Source organism: Humulus lupulus, chromosome X (assembly GCF_963169125.1).
Source record: "Humulus lupulus chromosome X, drHumLupu1.1, whole genome shotgun sequence".
Classification (NCBI taxonomy): Eukaryota; Viridiplantae; Streptophyta; class Magnoliopsida; order Rosales; family Cannabaceae; genus Humulus; species Humulus lupulus.
The window spans coordinates 42,582,044-42,596,530 of NC_084802.1; positions in this window are offsets into that span (position 1 = coordinate 42,582,044).

Below are 14,487 nucleotides of genomic sequence, written 5' to 3' on the forward strand. Positions count from 1 at the left end.
GAAGCCCAATCAGGTGGTGAAGTCACCAAATAGGGTGTTTCCCATAGTGAGGATGGAGATTTGGATCCTCGCTTTGGGGATTTTGAAGAAAATGTTGGACCCGTTAAGGACCTGGAGGAGGTCCAACTCGACAATAATGACCCGACCAGAGTCGTGAAGGTTGGGAAAAACTTAGAGCCTACCACGAAGCATGCACTGGTGGTATTCTTGCGAAAGAACCAGGAAGTTTTCGCCTGGTCGCACAAAGACATGGTGGGGATAGATCCTGCAGTAATCAGCCATGTCTTGAACATAGATAAAACTTTTCCACCCATGCAACAAAAGAGAAGGCTGCTCGATAAAGATAGATCAAGAGCCTTGAAAGAAGAAGTCGAAAGACTTAAGGAGAATGGGTTTATCAGGGTGGCGTTTTATCCATCGTGGGTCTCAAATCCGGTGCTGGTCCCCAAGCCTAACGGCAAATGGCGGACCTGTGTGGATTTTACAGACCTCAATAAAGCCTGCCCAAAAGACTGCTTCCCACTCCCAAGGATCGACCAGCTGGTCGATACGACTGCAGGACATGAGATCCTCTCGTTCATGGATGCATATTCGGGCTACAACCAGATTAGCATGCATCCCCCTGACGAGGATCACACCAGCTTTCGGACCAATACGGGCTTATACTGTTACAAAGTCATGCCCTTCGGACTGAAAAACGCAGGTGCGACTTACCAACGGCTAGTCAACCACATGTTTAAGGAGCTGATCGGTGCGAACATGGAGGTATATGTGGATGACATGCTGGTAAAGTCTAAGAAGGCAGAAGGACATGTGAGGGATCTACAAGAGTGCTTTGAGGTGTTAAACAAGTACCAGATGAAGTTGAATCCCCTCAAATGTTCCTTTGGAGTCGGATCAGGGAAGTTTTTGGGGTTTATAGTAAATTCAAGAGGAATCGAGGCCAACCCTGACAAGATAAAAGCCCTGATCGACATGAAGTCGCCGGAGAGGATCAAGGATGTACAAAGTTTGATCGGAAGGATCGCTGCCCTAAGTAGATTCATCTCGAAATCAACTGAAAAATGTGTCCCTTTCTTCAATCTACTCAGGGGCAATAAGAAGTTTGAATGGACGGGAGACTGCGAGCAAGCATTCCAGGCCTAGAAAGCTCATATGGCGCAACCTCCCATCTTGTCAAAACCAATCGAAGGAGAAACTTTGTTTATTTATCTGGCGATTACTGAAGTTACTGCTAGTGCGGTACTTGTACAGGAGGAAGAAGGCGTACAGAAAGCAGTCTACTATGTCAGCAAGAGGTTGATCGGTGCAGAATTAAGATATCCGCCAATCGAAAGGTTAGCATATTGCTTAATACTAGCCTCCAGGAAGTTGCGTCCTTACTTCCAAGCCCATCCAATCACAGTTCTAACCGACCAGCCCCTTCGGCAAGTCCTCCAAAAACCTGAAGCGGCTGGGCAATTGTTAAAATGGGCGGTCGAACTAGGGCAGTTCAATATAACTTATTCACCGCGAGCAGCAATAAAGGGACAAGTCTTGGCCGATCTTGTTGCGGAGTTCACCGAACTCCCGGACAGAGAGCAGTGCGAACGGCCTGAAGCGCCCATACCTCAAGACAAAACTCATTCGTGGAAGCTATTCACAGATGGTTCATCCAACGAATCCCACGCTGGAGCGGGAGTGATATTGATAACGCCGGAAGGGCATCAATTTCACTGCGCAATCAGGTTCGACTTCACCGCGTCAAACAATGAAGCAGAATACGAAGCACTCCTCGCTGGATTAAGAATGGCCAAAGATATGAGCATAAAGACGCTTGATATTTACAGTGACTCACAGCTAGTCGTGAATCAAGTCCTGGGAGAATATCAAGCGCGAGGCTTAAAGATGATGGCCTACCTGAATAAAACGAAGGATTTGCTAGCCTAGTTTACAAAGTACACCCTCCAGCAAATTCCGCGAGACCAGAATTCAAATGCAGACGCCGTGGCTAAACTCGCGAGCGCAAAGGATGCAGACACCTTGAACATAGTTCCAGTAGAAATACTGAATAAGCCGAGCATAGAAGCGGCCGAAGCCAATATGGAGATTCGTCTAGAAGATACATGGATGGCGCCTTACTTGGAGTATCTGACGAATGGTACACTGCCAGCAGATAGAAACAAAGCCAGAACTCTGCAAAGGCGAGCCGCTAGGTACATACTGGTCGATGGTGTTATGTACCGAAGAGGATATTCAATGCCACTCCTCAGGTGCGTTACACCAGAAAAAGCTAAGGAACTCATGAAGGAGGTGCATGAAGGCTTCTGCGGGGATCACGCTGGGGGGCAAAGTTTGGCGAAAAAGATTCTAAGGCAAGGCTACTTCTGGCCAACAATGAAGGAGGATTCGATGGAGTATGTACGAAGATACGACAAATGTCAAAGGTTCTCCAAGATTCCACGAGCAGCTCCAAATGAACTAAAACAGATGCAGAGCCCGTGGCCTTTCGCAATATGGGGGATAGATTTGATTGGATCCCTGCCTACAGGGAAAGGCGGAGTAAAGTACGCAGCTGTGGCAGTTGATTACTTCACCAAATGGGCTGAAGCTGAACCACTCGCAACCATCACGACCAAGAAAGTTCTTGACTTCGTCATCAAGAACATTATATGCCGGTATGGTCTGCCCCAAAAGATAGTTTCAGACAACGGGACCCAGTTTGACAGCGACTTATTCACTGATTTCTGTGAAAGGCATGGAGTTATTAAAAGCTTTTCTTCAGTCGCACACCCCCAAGCGAATGGGCAAGTCGAAGCCGTGAACAAAACTCTTAAAGACACCCTGAAGAAAAGACTTGAAGAAGCTAAAGGAGCGTGGCTAGAGCAGCTGCCTGAAGTCCTATGGTCATATAGAACGTCCCACCGAATAGCAACAGGCCATACCCTATTTTCCTTAGCCTATGGATATGAGGCCATATTGCCTGTCGAGTTAGATCCCCCCTCACATCGGCGCTTAACTTACGACCAGGATCAGAACAGCCAGCTAATGATGGACTCCCTAGACTCAATCGAAGAGATGCGAGAGAAATCTCAACTCCGAGTTGCTGCTTACCAGCAAAAAGTCGTCCGGTACTTTAACTCCAAAGTTAAAGAAAGAAAATTCAACGTCGGTGACTTAGTGCTACGACGAGTTTTCTTAAATATCCACGACCCCACTGCTGGAGTGCTCGGACCTAATTGGGAAGGACCTTACTAGATTGAAGAAGTACTTCACCCAGGCACATACAAACTTGCACGCTTAAACGGAGATCTCGTTCCACGTTACTGGAATGGAGAACACCTGCGCAAGTATTATCAATAAACAGTCCTTTTTAAAGGACTGGCTTGTGTAAAGATTTTCAATTTTTTACAAGTTTTGCAAAGAGGATTAGCCGCGTTATATGGCTAATTTCTCGTATATGTAAGGTTCTATTATAGAATCACTCGTAAAGACATGTTTAGTCCATTTTTAATACGAGATTATAAGGGACTGTGCGCAGCCAGTCATTCTTGCCAACCATTGTGAATTTACATTTGCAAGTACTTGTTCATTACATGTGTTGTTTTGCTGTATTACAAGTATCATTTTTTGCACGAACAGGAATGTTCGAACAGGCCATGGTCAAGGCAAGCGACCAAGGACCTAAAGCTCCTCGATCACTTGGGGGGCATATAAGGCACATCGATAGCAAAGCATACTCTCAAGGTATGTAAACACATGAAAAAAATGAGTGAAAGCATGCTACAGTACTTAGAGTATTTTTCAAAATTTAGGTTTTGTTAAATCATGCCAAAGTACTATGCTAAGTTCGGTCATTCAGACAAATGTTATAATAAGTAAAGATATTATAGCATCAAGATTTAAGCTTTTACATCGCAAGCATCGCTGCTTGGATGTAACTGTTCAAGTAAAAGAAAAAAGATTTACTGCCCATGCAGCAAAGTTTAAAAAAGAAACCATTGTCTTTACATCACGACCCGTGGGTCGTATATCCAAAAAGAAAGAAAAAAATATAAGAGAAAAATTTAAGAGGCATTCGGGGCCGGAGGGTCCTGGGCAGCATCCTGGTTGGTCGCGTCCTTGACAACTTCTTCTTCTTCCATACCAATGACGCTTGGAGAGGTGGGGATTGCAGCTCTTGCCTCCTCTTCAGCCAGTTGGGCAGCGCATCGAGCCAACTCAGCAGTTAGGACTTCCTCTGAAAGGTAACTAAAGTCAGCACCCTGATTATGTTTCCAGAAATTGTAGAAACATCGGAGTGTCGTCCTCTTGTACTTTTCCAGATTCTTGGAGTTTTCAAGCTCCAACTGCTTCACCTTGCCCCCGAGAGTGACAATAGCCTCATCCTTGGACTTAAGTACCTCTCCCAAATGCTTGATTTCATGAAGATGGGCTTGGTTGAAATCTCGGTACTCTTGCCTCAACTTGACTACTGCATTCTTCGCAGCTTCAGCCTCTGACAGCTTAGTCACCGCCGCATCCCTCTCTCAAACCATTGCCTCCAACTCCTTGGCATGCCTAGCCTCAGCAGCCGAAAGCTCCTCGGCCGCCTTCACCTGGTGCCTCTCGATGGCCTTTGCCTTAGCCTGCTCGAGGTAAGCCTGGGCGCGGGTACGAGCAGTAGTGGCAGACAGCAAGGCATGTGAATAAAGAAAAAAGGAGTTAGAACTTATCATGAGGACTAAAAGACTAAAGCTTGAAATACAAAGAAGTACTTACGCTGGAGATTTCATTCAGAGTCCTATTCAGGATCTAGTCGGCTGGCATGTCTTCAGCTTCGACCATTGCAGCTCTAACATGGTCGATTTTGCCGATGTGATCGAGACGATCCCTGGCAGATCGAATGGCACAGCTCATGAGTTTGGCCCCAAGAGCTTCTTCACGAGTAGGCTGCTCTCTGACAGGCGCGGCTGTAGGATTCGACGAGGCAGGGGGAGTCTGCTGCTCGGAAAGAGCTGGAGGCGGGGTAGAAGTTTGCCTTGTTGGCGCGGGACTTTCCCCAATTGGCACGTCCTGGGGAAGGTCTTCTGTTCGACCCTTCTTGGCTGGAGGGCCTCGGCTGGATTCACCAATTCTCTTCTTAGGCTTCCGTTGGAGTTAAGGAACCTCCTATTCATCCTCGGCCTGGTACATGTCGAAGATGTTGGGAGTAGACATATCTGCATGTAGGTAAACACAGCAAGTTAATAAGAAAGGAGGCATGTGAAAGTATGTTATACAACTGAAAGGAGGTAACAAAGTAAATACCCGAGCTACAACTACTGGTTGCTACACTATTGACTCTATTAGTCATATACTCATTATCTGGCATGAAGAAGTCTGGCCCTAGATTTGGAGCATATGTAATGTTACCATCCCCGTCAAACAAGTGACAGGGAATTGGCAAACCATTTAAAAGCTAAATAACTTTACCATTATCATCAGAGGATTCTCCCAAGTCAACAATAGGCTCTTTGGCCTTTTGTTTCCCCTTGCCTTGGGGAGCAGAAGGCCTTTCTGCGGAAGGGCTACCCGTGGGTTCCCTGATTGTAACCCCGTAGGCCTCCTCCTCCTAGGAGGCACAGGAGGTTGCTACTCGGGAACCCCCTCGGCAGTGGCTTCGTCCACCACGGACCCTCTAGTTTCATGGCGAGGAGCCAGGAGGCCAGACAACCTCAAGTTTGTTTCAGTTATCAGGGTCTTGACACTTTTTGCTGTGTTAGACGTCCTGGCCAGAGCGTTGGACGTCAACACCATGTCTGGTGTTGGGGTCGGACGTAACCAAGGGCTTGAAAAACAGATTACAGTTTGAGAAAAATGAAAGGAGACACCTTAGGTTAAAGTATCGACCAGTCAAAGACAAGCTCCTACCTCCTCGTGCGAAGGCCAAGTTGTTACTGGTTATGTCTGGAGTAAGGAAATACTCCTTATTGTAGTGCCCCACGTTTGATATATGGGTAGTGCCACTCAAGAACGTCCGGCCGGTCTCCTGGTGGCAGAAGTGGAAGAAGCCCGTCGCGTTGTTCTGTGGGTTAGATTTAAGGTCAAAAAGATAGTTGACCTCGTGGGGCGAAGGTTCTGGCCATTTGTTAAGTTTATATAGGATATAGAGTGCGGCCAACATCCTATATCCATTTGGAGTTATTTGGAAGGGGCGACACCAAAATAATTGGCCACCCCCACAAAAAAGGTATGAAGGGGGAGGTAAGCTCCCGCCTCAATGTGATACCGGGACCAGGTACTGTTTGCACCTCTTGGGAGGTTAGCCCTCTGGTCTGCGGTTGGACGTATAATAGTAACCTCCGTGAGAGGGAATTTCCTGAAGCAGTTAGCGACCATTCGAGGGGTCACTAGACTGGCTGGGGAAGTATACCACTCGACATCAGGCGGATTCCAATGGCGAGGGCGAGCCCTAGTTTGGATATTAGGGTCAGGAGCGAGATTTTCTCGACCACTGGTCGAGGGAACCCTGGCCTGCAAATCAGGCTGGGCAGGAGAATTTGGGTTGCTTTCGGACTCAGGTCTTTTCTTGCCAGAAGACTTGGAGCGGGCCATTGGAGAGGAAGGATGGGGTCTGGAAGAGGATCGCGAGAAAGGAATCTCGTGGACACGGTCAACTGGTTGTTCTTCTCCCTCGAGCAGCTGGGCGAGAAGGTTGTCGTCGATGGGTCTTTCACCTCCCCACAAATCTGGCATTAAAGTCTGCAAACAGAAGAATGGGGAGGTGAGGATATAGAACTTTAAAAGGCTTTTTAGAATAACGCTGGTCGAGTATAAAAGTTAGGCTTTTATACAACAACATTCTAACAAAAAGCTAAATCTTTCTACACGAACAGTTTGAAAAATGGATCAAAGGGTGAAAGTAAAAAGTTTTTCTGGAAAAGCTTTTTCAACTCCCCTTAGGGCGGGAAAATTTATTTTTCAACTGGCCTAAAGATCGAATTTTTACTTCGATTTTACGTCCTAAAAAGCATGATCCTGGATTTTAAACTAACTCGTAACTCTAGTTTGCCTACAAAACATTCTGTCTACAAGCACCATAAACCAGAAACAGAAAAACTTAAACAGTCCGCCATCAGAAGCATGCACCACGAGAAATTAGAAGCATGGGATTTCGAAAACTTACCAAGAAGAGTGATCGTGGAGGTAGAAGAAAGGTCTTCGGAGATCAAGGAGCTCACGGTCTGAGTCTTGGAAGTGCAGGAAAACGGTCTCCGGGGAAGTTTAAAACTCTGGTTTTAGGGTTTCTTGCAAAAACAGTGGCGTGTGTAAAAAGAAAAAGGAGGCTTCGAAGGTCATATATAAGTTTGTCTCTGATATTAAAAAAGTGTATTCATTAGTTTTCCTTTTTCAAAGTATGGGGAAACGGGATGGTCGTCGAAATCATTTCTGGGGAACCGAAAAGACATGATTAGACAGAAGTGGGTTACTTTTTTCAAGAACACACGAAGGGTTCTGACACGTCAGGTGGGGTTACCGAAGAGTCGTTCGTTCAAAAGTTTATTTACTGTTCGTAGTAAATAAACTTTGGGGGGAAAATGTTATCCAATAAATTAGCATTGATGACGTGGCAAGTAATCCCTGGACACGTGGCTGACACCTGGAAGCGTCTGCTAGAGTATCGACCAGAGGACGCATTAGAAGCAGTGTAAGCCCGTCTTACCCGCGACCAGTCTGGTCGATGGTTCCGTGTACAAGGCAACATTTATGGGAAGATCTTTATGAATCCCGAATTTATCTCATGAAATTTTCTGGGTATCCGATTATTCAGGAAAGAATATCTGTAACAATCTTTTGTAATCCCCCTTGAGCCTATAAATAGCAAGAGATAGCTCAAGGGAGGGACTTTTGGCTTTTTAATCACTTGAGACTATAGTAATTCTCCTAGTAAACTTGTATTGTTCTTGAGAGAGTAGTGAAACTCATTGAACCCCAGTTCTTTTATCACTCTTCTGATTTTTATATCAATATCATTCTAAGTGGACATAGGTCATTACCAGACCTTGGGACCGAACCACTATAAATCATTGTGTTTTATTTACTTTTGTCATTACGTTCTTCTCATCTCTTTCACTTATATCAAGCATATTTTGACTCCGTGTCAGTTGGTCAAATCATGGGTCAACATAAGGAGTTTAATTAATAACCTAAATTTATTGAATTTTGAAATTATAGGTCCATAGGTCCCCGAGATGGCTCTATCAACACTATTCAAGGTAAGAGTTGAAATTGGGAAAAATCAAGAAAATAACATATTTGGAAGAAATTTGTTCTTCAGGGTCAAATATGTAATTAAGAGAAATTAATTTATTAATATATTAATTTTTGAAATTAATATAATTTTCAAATTTTATTTTTTAAATAAAATGGCATTTTTGAAAATGGCTATTTAAATAATTAAGATAATTAATTTTAAATTAATTAGTTTTACTTATTTAAATAATGTGAAAAGATATTTCTGTTAATTCAAATTAGATTTGAAATTTGAATTTGAAATGATATTTATTCTTTAATTAACTTGATAAGATAAGTTATCAGGTTTAGATATTTTTGAATAAATAATTACTAAATAATAATTAAAAGAAAGTAGTTGGAACACATCTCTGAAATGAGGGATGTGTTATACGCCTACTACAATGCATGCACTGTAGTTGGCGTGTAACAAGGTCCAATAATGGGTCTTGGATATTTCTTTTATTTAATTAATTATTTATTTAATAATTGGTTTATAATTTGAATTTTGAATTTAATTAATTCGTTTATAAATCTATCAGATAAAAATAGTTTCAGAATACGCTTAATAGAGAGAATATTCTAGAGAGAAAAATATATTGTATTATTTTTCTCTATCCTTGAAAACTGTCTGAGACCTAATATTCAAAGATCTCATGAGTTGAGTATATCTTGTGAATTAGAAATTTTCTCACCAATACTCTACGTGCCCACACACTTCTTGAGGTGTAGAGATACATCTTGGAACATCTTGGTATGAGTACTTAAGAGGCTGCTTTAGATTGGATGTTCGTTGGAGGTACTAAATGGTAGCGAAGATTCTTAATTGTTCTACAACTGGTAAATCCTCATCTTTTTCTTTCTCTATGATTAAGTTTTTGCATATTAATGGATCTGTTATTTAAAGATTGCTGATTTTTTTTTAAATCTTTGGGCCTACCACCCCGTGATTTCCGTTGTGCATATGGTAAACTAGTTACCAACATTCAAGCCATAGGAAATTTTCCAAGACTGCCAAACAACCCTTACTCAATGTCCTTCAACCAAGGGTGGCAGAATCGCCCTAACTTCTCTTGGAAAAATAATCAGGGTATTCAGCAGTCGTTCCAGCAACATCAGCAACCATTCCAAAATCTTTCTCCAGCATTTTATCAACTTCCAATCAAACCACAGCCTCCCCCTTAAGTGCAGTAAGTTGATGTTTAGTTTGATGTCCTAGACCAATTTATGAATGAGACAAGGTCGTCTATTCAGAATTTGGAGACCCAAATTGGTCAGTGGGCTAGCTTAATGAAAAACCATGCTCAATGGAACTTACCAAGTATTGGTAAAGTGAATCCTAAAGAGCAGTGTAATATCTTTTAGAAGTGGAAAGGCGATAGATGAACCCACACAAAAAGTAATTTCGGAAGAAAAGGTGTCTGACAAGGAGAACGAAGAGAGTGGATCAAAGCATACTAAGAACCTTAAGAAGCATCCAGAAATAAGTATTGAGTATCACATCAAAATCCCATACCCTTAGAGGCTTCAAAAGAAGATGCTTGATAAGCTATTTTCTAAGTTTTAGATGTTCTTGGAAAGCTTCACATCAACATTCCTTTCGCCGAAGCACTTGAACAAATGTCGAGTTATGTGAAGTTTATGAAGGAAATTCTGTCGAAGAAAAGGAAACTAGAGGACTATGATATAGTGGCACTTACTGAGGAGTGCAATGCAATACTCCAAAAGAAACTACCTCCCAAGCATAAATATCCAGGTAGTTTCAACATTCCTTGTACAATAGGGAATGTAGTTTTTGAGAAGGCGCTCTGTGATTTAGGGGCAAGTGTGAATCTAATGCCTCTATCTATCAATCAAAAACTAAAATTGGGGGAAGCAAGACCAGCTATTGTGACACTTCAAATGGTGGATCGCTCAGTCAAACATCCTCCCGGAGTGATTGAGGATGTTCTAGTAAAGGTGGACGAACTCATTTTCCCTGCATATTTCATCATTCTTGATATGGAGGAAGATGCAAACATCCCAATAATTCTTAGAAGGTCATTTTTAGCTACTTGTAGGGCATTGATTGATGTTCAAAATGGTGAGTTCAACCAACGAGTTCAAAAAAAGGAGGTAACATTTAATGTTTTTGCAGCAACGAAAATTCCAATTTGTTGTAGAGTAGATGTAATGCCCCGAGTAATTCTAGACCTCGGACCATTAAAACTACTAAACATAACTACTATTTTGGAATACATACATACATAAAATATTAGAAATTTATTAAAAATCCAAAATATGGTACAAAATACAAAATAAGGTATGGGTACCCATTGTATAGTACATAAAACATAAAACATAAACTTTAATCAATCGTTTAAATACTAAGTGCGGAAATACATAAGAGCATAAATTAAAATACTTGAAACAATGTCATCCTCGGTCTTCTAGCAGTCCATTCAATCAATCCATCCCCAATACACATGCCAAGCTACCACGAATCCAACCCGCCTTCCAAGGTCATTTTCCTGTACAATCTAAAATAAAAGGAATGAGCCTAATGCCCAGCAAGGAAAATCTACTAAAAAGATATATCATACATCATAGACTATATCATAAAACATATACTATAAAACATATGACGTAAAACGTATATCATATAGGACTACAATATTAATGGTCATTAACTCATTACCATGGTATGTGATAAAACCATCTAGGTCCTTAGTCTACTAATCGAGGTAGGTTAGATGACAAGGTAGTATATGATAACCCATCTAGGTCCTCTGTCTACTAATCGAGGTAGGGTAAATCATAACTCTAATCCACGATAATGATAAAAATCTTGGGGTTTGCTATCTAAGCAACTATAAGCCCCAAGTGACTACGAACCATATTCAGACATATAAACATATCAACATAACATATCATATCACATAATCATATCATAACACATATATCTAACCTATTTTCCTTACCAAAGACCGGGATATTGGAGACAAGAACGGGATTGGAAAACTCCTAAAATCAACAGTAAGAATCATGAGTTTTTCTAAAGAAATGGAGATGAAAAAGAGATCTAAACCATCAAGATAGAAACTTACTGAAAACCCTTAAGTTTCAAGGAACTTAAACACCTAACCAAAAGCCATAATAATGAGTTAGGCTCTGAAAGAAAAAGGAAAAAAATAAAAGAATTATGATGGATTAAACCTAAGGATAAGAATACCTTGGATGGACTATGACTTTGACCTACACCTCGATACCGAAATAACACTTTATCTTACTTCCCAAGTGTTTAGAAAAGCTTAGATTGGAAAAGCTTTTAACTCTAACCCAACTGTTTTCTCTCTAGAGTAATCTTAGCAGCTTGGATGCTCTAAAGAATGCTTGAATGATCAGTGAAATGGCTGAGCACTAGGTCCTATTAATAGAGTTCAAGGAGTGAAACTAACTCCTTTTAAAATGAATAGTAATTGAAAAGATTTGAATTTTTGTTTCAACAGATGCCCAGAACTCGGTCAAAAACGTTCAAGAACAAGTCCAAGTGGTTGGGGGCTGTTTCTAATTTAAATCCACAAATATTCAAAAATGGCTCCAGGAGCCGATATATCACCTACCCTAGGTGATATATCGCCCCTACCTATGCCCCGAGCTTTCGTGCTATCGTTCGTGAGAAGTCGACGTGTTTTCCATATCTCTCGTAGGCGATATATCGGCCCCTATAGCTGCGATATATTAGCATACGTTGATATATCAAATACATTTTCCCTCTCTTTCAGCATATTTTGAATTTGTTTAAAAAGCTTTGACTGAGTAAAATGTGATCCTAACAACTGTTGGAAGGTTCTAGAGCATCTAGATTTATCCTTTTTTTAAATTATTCATCTAAAATCCTTAAATAAACATGCTTGTGACAAGTGTCACGTTCTTATTAATTCTATCTAAACCTTATGTTATAATATATAATATTTCTAGGACCAGCTATATTAATCAAACCTTATGTTAAAATTAATATTTCTAAACCATAGGTTAAACTTATAAAATCTATAACTGTTTCTATGAGTTTCCAACTAAATCCCGACTTGAATAAATAACCACGAAAACTAAAATACTACAAGCTATTACTATACTACTACTGCCACTACTATCTAGCTAAGTAAAATTTCGAGACACTACAGTAGATGTGGCAAAAAGATGGGGTGACGAGCTGGAAATCACTAAGAAGAAGTCCATGGCTCAATGTGGTATGCGAACAGTTCGTCATCGTGTGAAAAAGATCTTTAGTGTCCACCTAAATGAGATTAACGACAGGGCATTTGGGAGGCATCCTAATGGTTACTTTTAATTTTTGTTAAGTTTTGATTTTTACTTTTAAACAATTTGAATTTTTGGGAACTATTTTTTTTTTTTTGTGTGTGTTTTATATTATTTCTTAGATTTTAGGTTCAATCTTTATTGTGTAATTTTTCTTCTATGTTTGAATCGTGCAAATTGTGAAGAAGAAAAAAATTGATGGGTGTCATATGTCGGATCAAATTTAATTATTGATTTTATTAATTCCTTATACCAACTATTTTAGTATAGTGATAAATAAGGGTCGAACCCACGAGGACTACTATTCAATTCATTATTCAAAAGATAAAAATTAATAAAGAAGGAGATTTTGATTTTTAACTCAAAATTAAATAGCATAAACTAGAAAGCAAATAAAGATTGGTATTACGATATTAAGAAACAGTTAAAGGTTAATCTCCACCCTCAACAATCATTCCTAATCACTAATAATAAATATTATTCCAATTTCTCAATTAAACTATTAACCCCGCAGATAATGGTTGACTCTATTTAACTTACACTCTATTTAACACTCAATAATTAACTCTTTTAGCTAAGCAATAAATCTATGAAGCATACAATCTATTTAACTTAGATACAGCATTAAGTCCTATGGAAACAAGTTACTAGGCAATAAATTAATGAAGCATATAATTCATTTAACCTAGGTTCTATTTTTCATCACAATCAACAATTCTTTTGACATCACTATCAATTGCAATTTATCACTTACACTTAGAATCCTAAACTATTAGGTGAGTAGCAATTCTAAGATGACAATTGAATAATGTAAAACCTTAATTAGTTGGCCACCTAACAAGAAATCACAAAATTCATAACATTCAATTGGAAAAATAGAAACAATTCAATATTGAGAGAAATTAAAGAATAATACTCATTATCAACAATCAAGAATTCATGTCTTGGATTTTGAATTAACCCTTAACCTAAAAAGAACCTACTCCATAATAGTAATCATAATCACAAACATAATTATAATTAAGATTAAAGAGATTAAGGGAAGAAAAGAAACTAGATTGATAAACAATAGTATTGTGGTGTTGTAGTCTTCTCTCCAGCCCTTTCTGAGTCTTTTTCTCCCAAAAACCGTAATAAAAACTTCCCTCCAATTAACCCTAATAAATATTTTACAGTCTCCGTTAAATTATAATTAAAATGTCATTAAAAATCTGAAAACAACGTCGCAGGTCGTGGCCTGGAAAATGCGTGACGCGGCCTAAAGCAAAATATGTACAGAAATTGGTCACGCAGGTCGCGGCTTGAAAAAACTGGGCAGCGGCCCAACTCACTTTTCTTCACAGTAGGCAACGGGCTGAAAAATCTAGGCAACGGCCTGTCTGGAACAAAAAATCAGAAACGTCAATTCCAATTAAAGGGCCACGGCCTGAATTTTATGGGTCGCGGCCTATCTTCAATTCTCGACCTTAGATTGCTTGTACGTTGTCACCACTTCAACATTTCAATCCCAAAAGCCTGGAATGCTTCAAAAACTTCATTTTAGCCTCATCTCAACAAGTATTTTTCAACCTATGATTCATAAACTACACTTGACATCAAAATGTCAGATTTATCATCATAAAATGCAATGTATAAAATATGTTGTAAATTCACGAAACTAAGTTAAAACTACTAAAAATGTTATCATAACATCATCTAAGCATGGAAAAACTTATCAAATATTAATACAAAAATTAACTTATTAAAATGAAAAAAAATCATGAAAAAAAAGGGTCATTTCTTGTAACGCCCTAATTTCTCATAATATTATCGAGAACACAGCATTGGATCATAAACATAAATATTGCTTCTTTATTTAAGAAAATCATAATAAGCAAAGGGATCTCATGTCTTTACAAAAATAAAATAAGGTTTGTAACAAAATTAAAGAGCAATATTCAAATATTTAAAAATAAA